The sequence below is a fragment of the Chiloscyllium punctatum genome, chromosome 12 (assembly GCF_047496795.1).
Source record: "Chiloscyllium punctatum isolate Juve2018m chromosome 12, sChiPun1.3, whole genome shotgun sequence".
Taxonomy (NCBI): Eukaryota; Metazoa; Chordata; class Chondrichthyes; order Orectolobiformes; family Hemiscylliidae; genus Chiloscyllium; species Chiloscyllium punctatum.
The window spans coordinates 96,439,574-96,452,912 of record NC_092750.1 but is presented as its reverse complement, the minus strand read 5'-3'; the positions used below and the strand labels follow the sequence as shown (position 1 = coordinate 96,452,912).

The 13,339-nt window shown below is 44.3% G+C and overlaps 1 long non-coding RNA gene across 1 annotated transcript in view; it reads left to right on the top strand.

Annotated features, from left to right (window-relative positions):
* LOC140483966 (uncharacterized) overlaps nucleotides 1-6,804 on the top strand; it is a 30,346-nt gene extending 23,542 nt beyond the window's left edge. The window contains exon 4 of the long non-coding RNA XR_011962108.1: nucleotides 5,957-6,804. This is a non-coding gene — a long non-coding RNA (uncharacterized lncRNA). The remainder of the gene's footprint in view (nucleotides 1-5,956) is intronic.
* Nucleotides 6,805-13,339: the final 6,535 nt, after the last annotated feature.

The following is a 13,339-nucleotide window of genomic DNA, read 5'->3' as shown; positions in this document are numbered from 1 at the left end:
TTGCTACTCTACTGTCAAGGAACTATGAACCTGCACTCCAAGGACTCTTTGTTTAGCAGGACTCCCCTGGAACTTACTATTAACTGTATAAGTCCTGCTAAAGTTTGCTTTTCCAAAATGCAGCAGCTTACATTTTTCTAAACTGATCTCCTCAGCCCATTCACCCATCTGATCCAGATCCTCTTGTACTCTGAGGTAATCTTTTTCACTGTCTACGACACCTCCCATTTTGGTGTCATCTGCAAACCTACTTACAATACCTCTTATGTTCACATCCAAATCATGGATATAAATGATGAAAAGTAGTGGATCCAGCACCAATCCTTGTGAGACTCCACTGGTCACAGGCCTCCAGCCTGAAAAGCTCCCTCTGCCTTCTACCTTCGGGCCAGTTCTGTACTCCATGCGATCTAACCTTGCTGACCAGTCTCCCATGAGGAACCTTGTCAAACACGTTACTGAAGTCCATGTAGATCATGTCCATGCTCTGACCTCAGCAATCCTCTTTGGTACTTCTTCAAAAAAACTGAGTCAAATTCATGAGATATGATTTCCCATGCACAAAGCTGTTATTGGTATCCAGGATTTAACTCTGTACATTGGGGTCTGCGTTGCCCAGTTATAGGTGTTAATATTCTGGATGAAGTTCAAGGACGCCAGCATTTTCTCAGTGAGTCTGTATTGAGTCTTGTTCATGTCACCAACACAGGGGAGTTCCTTTTGAAAGGCAGTCTCTTTATCCCTTGCCCACCAGGAAATGGTGGTGTCCTTACCTCTGGACTAGGAGGATCAGTCTCAGAGTTGAGAAACAGCATCTTTGAAGAGGCTGATTAGTAAACCTGCCCAAGCCCTCAGGCCATACAGTCTCCCAGCTGTCCCTGCCTGAGTCTCCAAACAGAACCTTCCTGTAGTTTCTCTCCTGTCAGACTCTCCCATTGCTCAGTTTGTCCAGGATCCCCTCCTGCTGCTGCACTGATCCTGTCCCTCACTGACCTGTCCATCGCCCAGTGTCCTCCACTTTCATTCACTGTTCACAATCCCATTCACCCAGTCCTCCCGCCCCGCCCCCTCCACTCTATAGAGACTGCTCAGTGGTTAGCACTGCTGCCTCACAGCACCAGGTACCCGGGTTCGATTCCGGCCACGGGCGACTGTCTGTGTGGAGTTTGCGCAATCTCCCCGTGTCTGAGCGGATTTCCTCCCACAATCCAAAGATGTGCAGGGCAGGTGAATTGGCCATTTGAAATTGCCCATAGTATTAGTTACATTATTAGGGGGAATGGGTCTGTGTAAGTTACTGTTTGGAGGGTCGGTATGGACTTGTTTGGCCGAAGGGCCTGTTTCCATACTGTAGGGATTCTGATATATTGGGCAGCAGCTGCTGTCAATCACCCAGACTCCTGTATGATCGGGAGCACGTGCTGTAGGAGGGGAGACCAGTGCACGGGCGCAGTGCTGACCAATTGTGGGAGTATGCGCAATATGGGTCAGTGCCTGGGAAGGAGGCTGTGGGTGTGAGGGATTAATCTATCATTAGCAGCTTCATCCCTCTGGGAGCAGGACCCAGGGGAATGGCCCTTCTCTTGCTACCCTGACATGTGATCAGACTATCAGTGGGGCAGCGTTTTGCAGAAAGTTATCAGAACTGTTTTGTGAAGATTCAGGGTTGTTATGGAAAGAGACAAGGATGGGCCTGCAATTAAAATTCTAATTTGACTCATTTTAGTAAGATGGGTCTTGGCCAGAGTGAGCAGGAAGCAGTGTATGCAGGATGGTTCTCATCAGGAGCTAGGAAACTGAGTTCGAAGAAAGTGTGTGTGAGAACTGGGTGTGGAGGAAAGGAGTGGGGGGATTGGTTTGGATTTCAGTTCACAGAAGAGAGAAATTGTGAGACTGAGGTTTAAAGCTTTGGGGGAACAAGGAAACTACAGTTTAATACTACGATTGTCTTATGAATTTCCATCCTGTATTAACAGTGGTAACTTGTGTGCTCTGTTGTATGGTACTGAAAGGGTTGATTTGCGGATGAGAAATACAAATTGAACTTCATGTTCAGATCTGATGGTTACTTGATCTGTGCCGATCTGAATATCATTGGCCTTTTCATCTGGAAGGAAAGGTGTGCATTCTGTCCGTGGGCAAATATTTCAAATCTCAGTGTGACTGGAAAAGTACTGAGACACTGCCAAGTCCATGTCAGCATGGTGAGTGTGGAGAGAGATTTCATTTGCTTTTGAAAGTCTGGAAAATCATGCCACATTTCCCAGGAACAATTAAGCCACAACTTTGCTTTGTAGAAGGACAAGTCTTTCTGGCTGCATGGTTCATTAAAGACACAAGGATACCTACACCATGGGAAGCACTATGAAAGCAGGATTGTTGTCAAGGAGTTCATTCTCGAGCATGGATTGTAATCCATTGGCATTGTCACGTTGGTTCCAGCGCTGTGGGGAAACACTGGAAATATGATGAATGTAATGTAGGTTTCAGTTATTAAACTGTAAAAAGTGCAGAACAATTTACAAGGATGTTGCCAGAGCTCAGCGGTCTGAGTTATAGGGAGAGGTTGGAGAAGTGAGGATTTTATGTTTAGAGCAGAGGAAACTGAGGGGGTTCTTTTCTAGAAGTGTATAAGACCATGAGAGGCATGGATAAGGCGAATGCACTCAGTCTTTTTCCCAGGAACTCAAGGATTGGACGGCTTGATTGGATCAGTTTAAGGTTAGAGTAGAAAGAATAAAAGGGAAGCTGAGGGGCAACTGTTTTACACAGAGGGTTGTATGAATATAGAATGAGCTGCCAGTGGAAGTGGTTGAGGTGGGTACACTCACAACAGGTAAAAGACATTTGGACAAATACATGGATAGGAAAGGTTCATAAGCAGATGGGTCAAGTGCAGGGAAATGGGGTTAGTGTGGATGGACATTCTGGTCAGCATGGGCCAGTTTGGGCCAAAGGGCCTTTCTCTGCTGCAGGATGCTATGACTCTAAGTGCATCTGCTATTTCTCCCACTAACTCTGTTGGTATCCTGGGATGTATTCCATCAGGGCAATGAGACTTGTCTACCTTTAACTCCATTAGCTTGTCCAGCTCTAACTCTTTCACGATCATGGTTATTATCTAGGTCCTCACCTTCCTCAGTCTCCTTATCAATTACTGGCATGTTCTTCATATCCTCCACTGTGAAGACTGACTGCTGTGTCCTCATCTTCCTGAACCCTACTGGATAGGAATAACTAGGCACAGAACTCTGAGAGGTCTTCTTTGAGTCTTTATTGATGAGACACGGCAGTTACATGGATAGTGTACATGCAAAACGCCTCCAGGCAGCATCAGGTAACTCCCCGCCTGTCCGATGTACGGCTCCCATTCTTATACCTTGGTGGTTTGGGACTTTGAATAGAGACTGTCTCTCAGTATTATCTCCATGGCAACGGCAATTAGAAAGTCCAGTTCAGTTCAGCACTTTGTGGTTAAAACACACACCCCTCCCCCCACACCCCTGTGGCTCCCTCAAGTATCTGACAGACGCTTCAGCTTCAGTGGGGTATCTATCAGGATTCTGATGTGGAGGAGCCGGTGGTGGGGTGGACAAAGTTAAAAACCACACATCACCAGGTTATAGTCCAACAGGTTTATTTGGAAGTACAAGCCTTTGGAGTGTGGTGTGATTTTTAATTTGATCAGGATTATCTCTATGGTAACAGTTAAGTGCTTCAGCAATTACAGAGGCCATATGTTCCACACACAATAGGTTCCCCTCTAGCAGGGTAAACTGCTATTCTGGCCCTGGGGATAGCTACTCATCACTTTTTTCTCCCCCAATCCCATTTCGCTTTCTGTTGATCTTTAAAGTTTTTCTAATCTCCTAGTTTCTCCTTGGTCTTTGCCAATTTGTATGCCTTCTATTTCAATTTGATAGACTCCCTTATTTCCTCAGAAACCCACGGCAGATTACGCCTTTTCCTACAGTCCTTCCTTTTCACTGATATATACTTTTGCTGAGCACTTTGAAAAATTGCTTTGATATTCCCCCACTGTCCGACAACTTTCCCATACATAAAGCCTTTGCTTCCAGTCTACATTAGCCAACTCCTGCCTCATCCTATTGTAGTCTCCTTTGTTTAAGCACTGGATCTTGGGATTGGATCTAATCTTCCGGCATTCCAGCTGTATTCTAAATTCAACCAGATTTATCAGAAGTCTTTTATCAGATTACGAGGTGCGACAATGTTATCTGGGAGTTTTGCATTTCATTCTCAAAGACCTTGGCTTTGTAGTAAAGTATAGGATAGATATTCACAACAGAGTATTCTGGACGGTGTGAATGTACTGCACAGTCGAAAACTATAAATCACTGTCCCCCTCAGTTTAAAATTGCAAAATCATTATCTCCTACACGCTTCCTCACTACCTAAATTTGGAACGCTAATCCACCTGACTATCCTGCATTTTCCCAAATCTCCTTTGGTGAAGATGGTGAGTTTTAATTCAGCATTCCAGTTATTACCATAAGAAGATAAGCCCTGGGCACAGGGGAGGCAATGCAGCCCTTTGAACCAGCTCCACCATTTAATACCATGATGATTGAGCTCACCTCGGTCTCAGCTGGATTTTCCCACCTGCTCTCTCTCACACTTCATCTCATTGCAAAATAAACATCTGCTTCGCTTCATTAAATCTACTCATTGTCCTGGCATCCACCGCATTTTGAATAGGGAATTCCACAGATTTGCAACACATTGAGACAAGTACATTCTTCTTCATGAGAATATAATAGAGTCCCTGTAGTGCAGAAACAGGGTATTCATCCATGGAGTCCACACCAACCCTATGATGAGCATCCCATTCAGATCCACTCTATCCCTGTAACCCTGCATTTCCCATGGCTAATGGCCTAACCGGCACATACATGGACACTGTGGACAGTTTAGCATAGGCAATCCACCTAACCTACACATCTTTGGACTGTAGGAGGAAGCTCGAGCACCCGAGGAAACCCACCCAGACATGCTGAGAACGTGTAAACTCCACACAGTCGACTCTGGCTGAAATAAAAGCCGGGTCCCTGACGCTGTGAGGCAGCAGTGCTAACCACTGAGCTACATCTGCTTAAAATCTGCTACCCCTTATTAACCTCCCTACTCCGCAATTGGCTAAATCAATGTTCCTTATGTCAGAAATCAGGTTGTGGAAGCAGATGTCTCAGTAAAATCCAGTACCAGCCCGTGTCTGAATGGGGATCCTATACACAAGACCCTCCATCCCTCACTTTTCATTCACTATCAATAAACATATCTCCAGTGGCTTCATGGGGGCTACATCTCCCACAATCCCTGAGGCAGGGACCACGCATGTGTGGGGAAGCCTAGCACTGCACATGTACAGAATATGGGCGGACTTTGGAGCATGTGCTTTGGGGTAATTAGCGGAAAGCATTTGACGTTGTGATTTCCTGGAGAAGGAACGTATCAGCTTGTAGTATTGATGGGTTGGGGGGGTCAAAGTGTCACCACACCCACATGGGCCCAAGTTCCATCCCCAACTTGTCATAATGCTGGGAATCGACCAATGGGAAACAAAGAAGGGTCTTACCCATTCTCCCAGACTGAAGGTTCCTCTTCTGTACAGGATCTGCTACCACCCTTTCTGTTTCCTTTTGATTTATTCTCCTGTTACATTATTGACTTGCAGTAACTGAAGGGAAATGGAGTAAACCCAGAAAGGGTGCAGAGTCTAACCAGGGACGGGAAGTGGTGGCATGGGTCTGTTTACCAGTCACTCCATGAGAATGGGGAGGGTGTACATTAGGGACAGCAGAGGCAGAATGGTGGGAGAGAGTAATAAGTGGGCTGGAGCATTACAGCTTTGGGGGGAGAAAGGGGGAAAGGATATTCCAGAGAAGCTAGAATTGTCTGTTCTGAATTTCTAACCTGTACATATTCCTTTATACAGGGTGCTAGATGGTGAAGATTTGCTGACTGAAATCTCAAACTCATGTGCCGATCATGATAAAGTTAACCAGCATTTGAAGAACCAAAGATAGAGAATCACTTGACCAAAATCCTGCAACACTCTCCCTCACAGGATTGTCGGTCTATCTGCGCCAAATGGACTGTGAATGGTTCAAGACAGCAGCTCACTACCATCTTCTCAAGGGTAACGAGAGATGGGGAATAAATGCTGGCTGAGACCGTGATGCCCACATCCTGGAAATGGTTTCTATCTCTAGTTGCTGAAATCCAGTTGATGTTACTGCAGGATGATGAGGGAGGCTGAGTGCGTCTTCCAGGAGGCAGCACCATCACATTACCCTTGCCTACACCCACACAGTAACACAGCAACGTCACTGGAACAAAAGCAGTGAAGCCAAAGGAGAATATAGATATAGTTCTTAGAGATAAAGTCATAAAAGGGGATTGGAACGCAGCAAGAAAAGGAGACTGAGCTGGATGGTCACCTGTTTCCCCTTGAATGGTGGAGCAGGATTGAAAGGCCGAATGGCCTCCTGCTATCTGCAGGTCTGTATATAGCCATGGAGCCCGCGTAGGAATAAGTAGGCAGGGATTCTCCAGGAGATTGCACCTCGACATCAGTTTTCTGTGAGGGTTGGTTTGATGGATTTTATTTCACATTTGTCTTTAACAGAAGGTTTGTGAATATGATATTAAAATATTGTAGCTATTTAATCCACAATAAATAAAACGAAAAGAAAAGAAATGAAACTATCTGAACATAGCAGTTTTTAAAATTTTCAAACGCCGTGTGAAACAAAATCCTGTCTATTCCCGGACGCCATCACTTTCCAGTTATTCCAGCTGCAGGGAAATATTCCCTCCCTGTCTGAACCTTTGGTTTGATTTAACTTCTTTTCAGTTCTCCTTTGAGCTGTGAAGCGTTCTTTCTCCGCCCCCCCCCCCCCCCCCCCCCCCCCCAGAGGTTATCTCACACAGCTGAGCAACCTTCCCACGTTCATCATTTCGCCATTTTGGGTTTTTGTTAATATATGATCACCAGCAGTAAACCACCCATGTAACCAATTAAATATTTACAAACAAAGCCCATTACAGGCAAAGCAAACCATTACAAATGACAGAGTGGGAAGGGACCAAATCAGAGTTAGGGGTGAGGGGGCAGCAGTGGAGATAAAGCACTGTATCCCCTGCGATGCCCACCTCTATCTAAAGGCATCGAGAGCATTGATACATACCAATTGCTGCTCTCCAAGGACACCCTGCTTTATCCTCAATCATAGAATAGCCTTTATCCTCAATCATAGAATAGAATCCCAACAGTGTGGCAGGACAGCATTGGCCCATCAAACCCCACCAACCATCCAAAGAGCATCCCACCTGGAGCACTCCATCCTTGTAACACTGCATTTCGCATGGCTGCTCCACTGAGTCTGCACAATCATGGAGACTGTGGACAAGTCCACACCGACCCGCCGAAGTGCAACCCACCCATACCCCTACATTTACCCCTTACCTAACACTTCGGGCACACACAGAAACACAAAAGATAGCATGTGTACCTGAGTTGAATGAACCTGGACTTAGGAAAATGTGACAACAATCACAACTAGTTAGAATTACAGAATCCCTTAGGCGCACAAAGAGACTATTCGGTCCATCAAGTCTGCAATGACCTGCTGTCCCACCCTACCTCCATAACCCCACATTTAGCATGGCTAACCCAACCCATCTAACCTACACACTACAGGCCATGTTAGCACGTCCAATCCATCAAACCTGCACATCTGTGGGAGGGTCACATATTATATCTAAGTGCTCAGGATTGTGAATGAAGGATCGCAAATACTTGACTCTGACGCAAATCCTCTTTTATTTTCAAAAGAAAATCTGGAGGATATTGCAGCCAGAAAGATTTCCGATTATCTCATGAGGAAGAGAATTCAAAACTCGTGCCACTGACCCAGGGGGCGCAGTGAAGTCACAGAGGTCTGGGAACCATCAGAAATGTAACAAGTTGTGAGCAAGGTGGGAGTGAGACAAGGACAAAAAGACAGTCTGTCACACGGGGGAAGGCAGGAGAGATTAAGATGCAGAAATGGTAGTCCCTCAAGGCCATGGGGAATGGATTTAATGCTGGGAAAGAAACCAGGAAACAAGGTGAGCAGCTGTGAAAGAAATACATTGAAAAAACAGATTATAACCACATAGAGGGCAGAGTACACAGTCTGAAATTGTTGCTCTCATTGGTGAGTACAGAACGCTGTAAAGCCTGGGTCATTCTATTACAGCCAACACATGCAGGATAGGCCAAGTGGCCTCGATCTGTGCTGTAACTTTCTGATAAATTTATTCGGACATTTGGAATTCAGGTCAGATGATCATAAATTCTCAAATTGGACTTGAGTTTAATATTCTGGAGAAATGTTAAATCAATCACAATGATCCCATTCTGCAGACTTTAGTCCACAGCCCTGCATGTTCCAGCATCTCAGTTACATCCATGTCCTTTTATTCTAATGTGATGCTGGTTACTGCCTCTGCCACCCCATCAATGAGTTCCTGCTCCCCACCATCTCTGAGTGAAATGAATTCTCCCCTCCCCTTCTTTCTGGGAATTAGTTTCAATCTAAATCCTCCAGTTTCTGACCTCTCAGTTAATGAATAGCTCCTTCCTATCCACTCGATCTGGATTCCTCAGCATTTTATCACTTCAATTAAATCTCACCTCATCCTCCTCGGAAATCATCCCCAGCCTATCCAACCTTTCCTCAGAGCAGAAATTTTCCAATTGTAGAAACATTCTGATCAATCTCCTGTGTACCCTCTCTGGTGTGATCACATCAACCCTGGAATAAGGGGATCAGAAGTGTGTGCAGTACTTTAACTGTGGTCAAACGAGTGTTCCTGACATTTCCCGTGTCACGTCCGTGTTCTTGTGGTTGTCGCTCAGACAAGAAGTGTCCTGGTTTTCCCACATGGAACTGGATGTGCATTCCATGGGGCTGGGATTCCCTACCATGTGTTTATTTGTTAACTAATCCTAAATTAACTTCAGATTAAAACAACATTATCAGCTGCTCAAGTCACCTTTTTAAAATCACTTTAAAATTATTACTATCTAAACACAACAGGCTTTAAGTTACTGATCCAACTATTCAGATGTCTCCACTGTTACAATCACTTGAAGATTATCTTTACCTTCAGCTACATTTGGTGAATTGAAAACTGATTGTAAATATATGAATATCAAACAGATTTGAGTTTTATGATAATTAACCCAGTCTGACATTCTTGTTGGTTAATGTCTTGAAGAGAACTGTCCTCAGAACTCCAGCTGTGCTCTGACTTCATTCACAACTGGATGTGGCTGGACTGCAGATCTTAGATCTGTTCTGTTGTTTCCCGGATTGCTTCACTCTGTCTATCACTTGCTGCTTATGCTGTTAGGCACAAGTAGCCCTCTTTGGGAACTTCATCAGGTTAACACCTCATTCATGCTGCTGTCACTGACATGCCCTCCTGAATTCTCTCAGTTGAATGAGGATTGATACTCTGTTTGATGGCATGAGGTAAGTTGGGGAAAATGGGGGGCCGTGATTCTGTAAGTTTTGCTGGAGTACAATTCTACTGCTGTTGTTGGAAGGAAAGAGCTAAACTCTTGCACTCTTGACCCTATGTACTACATGCAGTATCATGAACACTGATAGGCCAAGACATGAAATACGAGCAACACTGTACAATGATGCAGAATCACAACTGCAGCAAGGGGAGTTCAAGATCCAACTTGACATAGGAGTTGGGAAAGAAGCAGTTGATCAGATTGTCTCATTCATAGTCACAAAGAGACTCTGTGAGATTAATGTATTGTTGGAGGTGAGGGTGGAGGAGGTTGGGGAGATAGAGAGCCCTTCAAAAGAAACTAATCTGCCTGAGAGTTGTGAGATAGAATTGATTGCCATGCATTTAACAGAAAGCTAATTGAAACTGTTTTTATCCCCAAAAGATAACAAGACTGATGGTGCTTCCAATCATCCCCAGAAACACACCCCAGAATACATGGTTCGGAGATGGATGTCAATAGCCCATCAACATCCAACTCCTGTAATCATTGAGCAAACATATGTGTGATTACCCTGTTCTGATGAACCAGAAAATCACTGTTCACTCTGTGCAGATGTACAGCGATGTGGGGAAGGATTGGCCTCATGGTGTTGTCGTGAGACAGTTAATCTAAACCCCAGATAGTGTTCTGGAGAGCTGGGTTCAAAGCCTGCTGCAGCAGATGAGGGGGATTTGAATTCAATAAAAAAGCAACTTGTGAATTTAGAGTCTAATGATGACCATTAATCGATTGTCAGAAAAACCCATCTGGATCACTAATGCCCTTTCAGGAAGGAAGCTGCCATTCTTACCTGGTCTGGCCAACATTGTGACCTCAGACCCACAGCAATGGGGTTGACTCTTACCTGCCATCTGGGCAATTAGGGATGGGCAGTAAATGCTGCCGGACCAGCGACACCCTCATCCTGTGAATGAATAAAGGAAAATAAAAGTCTCTACCCAGTGTGAATCTGCGTGTTCAACGATGTTGTGAACATTTCCAAAACTAAGATCTCTATGTGCACAACTTTATGAGCTGCCAAAACCATTGTTCATTACTTGGTGTGAAAAAGAGAAAAAAAAATCCTTCAATTGTGGCTATCAGTAAATTGACTGGGGTCTCAGCAGGATGGATGCCTGAGTGAATCCCTTCCCACCCCACACACACACAGAGCAGGTGAACAACTCCCTAGTCTGACTGGTTTGGCCAGTTTCCAGGTGGGATGGGTAAAGAATTCCCTTCTGGCATTCCCCACATTTCCAGGGTCTGTCCCTAGTCTGGCTGCACTGGTGTTTTGCCATTTCAGATAAATGCTGGCAGACTGTTACACACACCGTTAGCCTGCCCCCAAAAGAACCCAGTATGAAGCAGTAAACATTATCTCCTGCTGTGGAGGGACAGACTGTATTGGTCTGAGTAGGAACATTGAACAGATTTACCTAAATGACAACGTAATCGGTGGCCAGAGCAAGTTAAGCAAGTCCAAATAAAATGCATTATAGCACAGACAGAGGCCCATCAAATCCAGGCTGGCTATCTGTAGCAGAATCCCATATTCTCATTCCCCATACGTACCCCAAACTCTGCAAGTTTATTTCCCTCAGATCTGATCTAATTGTTTTTATCAATCATTGATCTTCTCTACTTGCACCACCATCGTAGGCAACATATTCTGCATATTTCCAGCCAATACAGTCAGCAGAGATACTTACTCATCTCCCACTGTCTCAAAACCTTACAACTGGTCTTAATTCTTGTGCCATCACCTATCAAATACAGATATTTTTGTCTGCTATATCTAGGTCTGTTATAATCTTATACAGCTCTATCGAAAATATATTTAACCTGTTTATTTCAAAGAAAATAGCAATTTCTTCAAATCAATCCAGTGACTGCATTTTCTTCATCAGTGAACCACTCCAGTAAGTCTGTACTCCACACCCTGAAGATCACTCATATCCTTCCTTGTTAATGTCTGTTTTGTTCCACAAATCCAGCCGACACAAGTTTTCTGTACAACAGCAGTAGCTTTATTATTGGACAGCTGGCAAGAATTTCAAAGCATCTCTAAAGTAGCCGAATGTCTATTTGTACAGACTCATCTTCACAAATCTCTGCCTTACGCACAGAGACAGTATATTTAATAAGAATTAGACAAAGGCATATCAGTCACATGGGCGATTGCCATTACATAGTTTAAAGCTGGTAATTATGAATTTACAAAGCTTGATGAATGCCAATGTCCTGTGATAATGTGTGATGGATTACAGAAACTGATTATCGTATTGCCCATGATTATGTGTTGATGGGAAGAGATTAAGGCAGAAGGGTTCTTCCTTCAGTAAATGGGGGATTCACTTACCTATGCTCATATGGAGGGGAGGTAAGACAAGGGAGCAGGAGGCAGTTTAACAGGGTTGTGCCCAGGGCTCTCAGTCTTGTTTGGAAAGGGCAAATTGCTCTATCTGGGGTTATGGTAGAATCCACATGTGTGGCTCCAAGAGGTTCTAATTCGAAGATACGGTCTGCCTCACCCCTACTGAGGTGTTCAGTCTGTATTGGAAGAGTACAGGCCTTGTACTCTTACAATACGTCAGGAAGACCTTTGGCAGGAGAATGTTTAATCCTTGAGTCGCCAATGCATCCTGAAAGAGAAGCAAAGTATGGAACAGGCCCCTCTGTGGTATTTTAACTTCCTCATCCTGACCAGGAATCTGGTGACCACAATTGGATGCAATGATTGACTGTGACCTAACTAGAACTTCGTCAACGGTCAGCATCTTTTCCATGAGTTGTTATCATTCCCTCTATTAATGAAGCCCAGCATCCTATACGTTTACTCAAAACACTTTATGTTATCTCTCCTTTAAGGATTGGTACACATTGTCCCCCATTCCTGCTGTCCTGCTCTCTATGTCTGTGCCATTCAAATATATATTCCCTTTCGACATTGCTTCTCTCAAAATGCATCAACTTACTGTGTGTTCTAAAGAAGAGACATATTATACTCAAAATATTATCTCTCACTCCACACATTCTCCCCCCTGGAAAACAGAACAGTGCAGCACCGGAATAATCAACCCACCATGTCTGTGCGGACCATGATGCCATTCCAAACTGATTCCATCTGCCTGTATATGATCCATATCCCTGCCAACCCATGGCTGCTTATCTGTCTGTCCAAATGCCTCTTAAACATTGTGATTGTTTCTGATTTTACCATCTTTCAGGCAAGTACATTCTAGTCACTGACCACCTTCTGCATAAGAAACTTGTCTGACACAACTCCCTTTTAACTTGCACAGATGTTGTTGAAAATGCTCAGCAGGTCATGCAGCATCTGTGAAGAAAAATCAGTTAATGTTTCGGGTCCAGTCCTCCTTCCTCAGAAATGTTAACTAACTTCTCTTCACAGATGCTGCTAGAACTGCTGAGCTTTTTCAGAAACTTCTGTTTTTCTTTCTGGTTTACAACATCTGCTGTTCTTTCGGTTTTCATTTCCTTTAAACTTGCCCCCTCTCCCCTTAAATCTATGGCCTGTGGAATTGGTAATTTCCACTTGAAAAAAGATTCAGATTATTCACTCTGTCTGTGCCTCTCGGATCACTCCACAGCCACTGACTTTCCAAAGACAACAATCCAAGATTTTCCAACCTCTCCCAATCCAGGCAACATCCTGGTAAACCCATTCCCATCCTCTCCAAAGCCTCCACATCCTCCTTATAATGCGGTGCCCAACACAGCCCACAATCCCCCAAAGGT